We start from the raw sequence: 5,907 nt of genomic DNA on the forward strand, positions 1-5,907 counted from the left end.
GAATGCATTGATCTTAATTGCATTCAAATTTTTCATTGTTCATCTTCGCAATTAAATTGAGTAATCACATTACAAGTGTTCATTCTTTGATGTCTTGATCAAATATCTTTTGCTCTAATTTAAACACATTGTTTATGTGATTCTCACAGCTTCAAGATGAACCAATGACATGTTACTTTGTTAAATGGTTATTGTTGTTGTGCCCCCTTTTTATCAATGAACTTTCATGGCCACAACCTCAATAACCATTTCCATCAAGAATTCAATTAAGTAATTTGGTGCTTGTTTAAGTTGATTGAGAGGCATTGAGCTTTGATTATTTTAATAGTGCGATTGCCGTTTTAATAGGCCGGTGTGTGTGTGTTCTAACCGCGTGCACATTTGGAATATGCACACTGTTTCATTTCAAATCGCACTATCTTGAACGCTTCCAATTAAGAATTTAAATTTTTCTTCACTTTATTTGTGCTTCCTCATTGATTTTGTTTTATTATTGCCGGATGATCTTGAAATCCTTTGTTTCTCTTTCTTCTTTTTAGGATGCACAAGAAGGGTAAAGCACCAGTGATGGAGGCAGAAATTAGCAGATTAAGAAATTAATATAGAAATAATGTTGCGAGTACAGTTCCTAACCAACGAAAATCCGCTTATCAATTTAGAAGGGTTGTCACAAAATTAGAATAAAAATACTGGGAGTAGAAATCCCAGGTCGTCTCCCAACGAGTTTGACAAAAGGGTGCTATCTTATTAATCAGGAGGTTTCCGAGAGATTTTTAGAGTTGGAGAACATAAAAGTAAATGATTGTAAATTAAAGCAATGAAAATTAACAAGAGAATTTATATAATCAAAATAAAAGCCTTCACCGGGGGAAGATTAATTGGAAGTTCTATCCTTGTTGGGTTTTCCCAAGTGTAGTATCAAGAGGTTTTTGTTTTCACTTAGTTAACCCTAACTAAATAAAGGAAAGTCATGTGATTGAGCTAATACTTATTCGCAAGTCCTAATCCTCTCCTTATTGAAGGATTCACGTTAGTAAATAGAGAGTTAGCCAACAACTTCCAATTTGACATGAATACAACGTTCACAAACATATAAGAAGAAGATATGATAAATTAAATAAAATAGGAACTGAAAATTAATTAAAGGTGAAAGTAATTCGTTGCACTAATAAATCCCAAAATGCAACATCCTTATCTGAACAGGGTTAATAAGTAATGAAAAGAGTAAAGGAATAAGAAAGCAAACTAGAATGATAGCGACTTCAATGGAAGTAGTATCTCTTCTCAATATCCAAAGAAAAAGCATAAAAACTATGAATGTGTAGAAAACCTAGAGGAGAGTGATTTCTCTCTAAGATTCCAATCTATAACTAAAACTATGCGAATGAGAATGTGTCTTAAGTCTCTGCTTGTCCCCTGGCTCTAGTTTGTGTTTCGGGACCGAAAATTGGGTCCAAACTCGGCCCAAAATCGCCCCCAGCATTTTCTGCAATTTCTGCAGGTAGCGCATGTCACACGTACGCGTCAGTCATGCGTACGCGTCGCTAGTCATCTTCGCGTGTCACACGTACGCGTCAAGCACGTGCACGAGTCACCGTGCGAACTTCCATTCACGCGCAGGCATGAACCATGCGTGCGCGTCGCTCCTTGCTGGTTGTCTCCTTTATTTCTTGTGCTCCTTCCCTTTATGCAAGCTTCCTCTCCATCCTCTAAGTCATTTCTGCCCTATAAAGCCTGAAAGCACTTAACGCACAGATCATGGTATCGAATGGTATAAAGGGGATTAAAAATATACAATTTAAAGGCTCAGGAAGCAAGTTTTCACTTATAGAACAAAACTAGGAAGGAATTGTAAAATCATGTAAATTGTATGAATAAGTGTGCAAAGGCTTGATAAAAACCACTCAATTGAGCACCAAATAAACCATAAAATAGTGGTTTATCAATCTCCCCACACTTAAATATTAGCATGTCCTCATGCTAAGCTCAAGGAGATATAGAGAATGAATGGGAAAAGTAAGACTCATGAGATGCAACCTATCAATGCAACTATATGCTAAGATGATTCTGTCTACTTGGTTAAAAAGTAGATAAGTTCTCCAAGACAAACATAGATCAGATTCTACTAATTCAAATCACACAATAAAAGACAAGTAAACTTGTGAGAAGATAGCTCATGAAATCAGGAAACATATAATCAAGCATTGAACCGTCACTGGTGTAACAACCCCGATTTTCGAGTACGCGAGATCGTTTCTGAATACACGGATTTCTCCGAAAGATCAGTAAAGGGAATACCTCTTCTGTATCATCAAGCATCTCAATCCTCATTGTCATTATATTATCTTTAACTCAAGACCTTAGTTGAGACAAGCTCGATAACGCGGTCACGAAGAACCTAGTTTTTGAACCGTATCGGTTAGGGGTTTTGATTCGATTTTTCGTAAATAGTCTCAGTTTGACAAACCAGACTCGATTTATGAGAGGAGAGAGATAATAGTATAATATTATCATTATATTAGTATTAGAACATGCTTGAATGATATTATAAGGTTACCTGGTCTGTTTTAGTTAAAAATAGAAAACCGGTTTAACCGGGTTCACAATTTACTGGTGCAGCTTAGCACCAGCACTCTCTGGTGACTTTAGCAATGCTAAGGCCTCATTATTCATGTTCTATTCTCATAATAAATATGTTACTAGTGTCATTTATGCTAGTAGCTCAGAAAATAATTTTTAGAGATATTTTTACAAGTGTTCCGATACATCTAGTTTTAGTAGTTGTACACCTGAGATATTTTAATATTATTTTAATCCACCTCCAAGCCAACCAATCACAACTCACCTTACACCCCCAAGACCTCCAAGGCTGTCTCATTTCATCATTTTGGCCGAAATTGAAAGGAGAGAAAAGAGAGAAAACTTCATGAACACTTAATCTTCAAAGCTTGATTTCTTCTGAACCAAAACTCAAATCAAAACTCCGATTTCACCAAAATGATCCTCTCTTCTTCCTTTACATAACCATGTGACTTATCAAGGCTGGAAATAAGGTGAGATGGCTGTCTCCCTCCCTCTTCAATTCGGTTTTCAAGGAAAACCATGCCAAACATGTGTTTTCTTGATGTTCTTCCTTAGGAATCATGCTTAACTTGACTTGAGGGCCAAGAAACATTAATTTTCAGCAAGTATAAGGTGAGATATCTCTTCCTAACGTGCTGAGGGAGATTTGGTCAGTTGAGAGTTTGTGGATTTAAAGTTGTTCTTGATGTGTTTTAGGAGGAAAAAGTGCTTAAGGACCACCTGAAAGTCTAACCGAATTTGGAGCAGCAAATCAAGGTAGGGTTTGACAAATTTAATCTTGATTGATTGTGTTTGAGATGTGTGATTATGATATGGTTTGGTTATGCTTGAAATTGATTGCTTATATGAGTTATTCTTGATGAAAGTTTGTTGAAATTTTGATGAAATTTGATGATATTCAAGCTATGAATGTTGTTCTTGACGGCTGCTGGAAAAACGAACCCTAGGCCTTAAATTGGGGTTCAATTTGTGTTAAAATCATGTAGAAAAGATGGGGTTTTAGTGGCTGAGAAGTTATTATGAATTATAGTAAAAATTGGTTGCTGAAAAGACTGAAAAACAGGTAAAAACAGAGAAAGAATCTGAGGAATATACGAAGAACACGAAGAACACTTTGAGTGTGGTGAAGAACATTGAAGAACACCTTTTAGATCTTAGAAAGGGCAAGGAAGTAAATATTTTGGTGTTTGAGGGGTTATTTGGTAATTTCTGAAAGTTAGAGTGGTAAAAGTAGAAATATTAAAAGTTACGGGTGGTAAAAAGTAAATTTTAAAGGTTAAAGGTAAAGTTAAGTTAATTTTCGAAAATGTATTAATAAAATAATAAATAATAATAAAATATTAAATAATAATATTTAATTAAAAATAATATTTTAATAAAAATAATAAAATAATGCGAAAAAGGCAGTTTTCTGTAAAAGCTTTAGAAAGACAACTTTAAGCTCAGAATCTCATAATTACCTTCATAAAATACTTAGGGAGTGGTAATAACATGTTAGTGAGGCAAAGATAAACGAAAGATAAAAAGTTGAAGAAAAGATAAAAAAATCGAAGAAAAAGTCTGTAAAGTTTTAACGATAGAAAAACAGATAGAGACTAGTAAACGAACTAGGGCAACTTAGTTAGTACTTGAGTCGCGACTAGGGTTAGGTATTATATGAAAAGTTAAATTGTTTCAGTATAGACTTAATGAACCTATACTTGGGACAGACTAACTATTCATACCGAAATTTACATAAGCTTTAAATACACAAGTTAAGCAGAGAAATCAGAGCAGAATAAAGTAACACAGAGAACAGAGTAACCAGAGTAAAGTAAAGAGATAAAGAGAAAAAGAATAATATAGATACAGATGAAAAGAGTAATCAGAGAAGAGAAAAGGGATACAGATAACAGAGTAATTAAAACAGAGTAAAGAGATACAGAGAAAAGAGAAACCAGAACAGAGTAAAGAGATATAAAGAGAAGAGTATAAGAATAAAGAGTTAAGCCTTGTAGCATGATGTTCGGTTGGATGTTCATCTGCTGCTTTTCCATTGGCCCTAGAGGTCCTGTAGGCCCAAGTTCACCTACAGTAAGTTGTTATTCCTGTAGGCCGAAGTTCACCTGCAGTGAATATCAATTGTGTATCTCAGGGTGTTGCTCCTGTAGGCCGAAGTTCACCTACAGAGAGTTGTGATACCTGTAAGCCGAAGTTCACTTACAGGGGCGCTATTTCTGTAAGCCGAAGTTCACTTACAGAGGTGTTATTTCTGTAGGCCGAAGTTCACCTACAGAAAGTTGTTGTGTTGTGTTTAGACTATTCCTGTAAGCCGAAGTTCACTTATGGGAGTGCTATTTCTGTAGGCCGAAGTTCACCTACAGAAAATAAGCCATATCTAGGACTAGTTCCTAGGTAATGTCGGGCTGCAGGGTGTAAACCGACACGTGAGCTCATGGCCTGCATAGGACAGACATGCATCATACTTGGTTGCGCATTTCCTCTGTTATGATTGTTGTTTGAATGTATGCTTTCTTTATTTTCATTCTATTCTTTGTGTCTGTGTTTTGTTTTCTTGTATTCTTTTGTTTGTGGTTTGCTTTCTTAGTTTCTTTATTTATCTGTATCTTCTGTTTACTGTTTCTCTGTATTCTGCTATATGTCTGCTAAGCAACACAGAATTAATGAACATAACTAATAACCCCGACCCTACTAAGAACTCCCCAGTTCTTACCCCTTCTCTCTCCCTTCCCCCTTCAGATGGAAGTAAGAGTACCTTACCATAGTTCGCTGATGACCGTTCGCAAGAAGAGGATTCTGCTCTAGATAGTCTTATGAGTCTAGGGTGAATATCGTTCTCTGATTATATGTAAATACTGTGAGACCAGCCAACGTTTGCACCCCTTCGTATGCGCACTTTAACCTAAATCCTGTGTACGAGATTTCTATTTTGTGGATACTTCATGAGGTACCAGAGAGACGTCCTGTGGAAAAGTCTGATCGTGCAGAGGAGTAGCAGATGATGTTCTATCTTTTGATGACGTTCCACTTGACTTGAGTTGTGAAGACTTAGAACGTACTTTCCCTCGCATTAGTAGTTTAGAGGGACTAGGTGAGTATAGAGTCTAGGCTAGCCTGGGTGCCAGCTTAGGGACTTCTTGAACAGGTCAGGGCCTGGGATGTTGTATGTATATATATGTATATAGAGATTATTTAGCTATATCTAGGGGTGTCCTAACTAAAGATCTTTACTCTAATAAAGGCTGGATAACCGAATGATATCAACTGCATGTGATATATTTATTTATGGTTGTTTATAACTGTTTTATCTGCTATAAGTTGTGA

Source organism: Arachis hypogaea, chromosome 18, assembly GCF_003086295.3.
Source record: "Arachis hypogaea cultivar Tifrunner chromosome 18, arahy.Tifrunner.gnm2.J5K5, whole genome shotgun sequence".
Classification (NCBI taxonomy): Eukaryota; Viridiplantae; Streptophyta; class Magnoliopsida; order Fabales; family Fabaceae; genus Arachis; species Arachis hypogaea.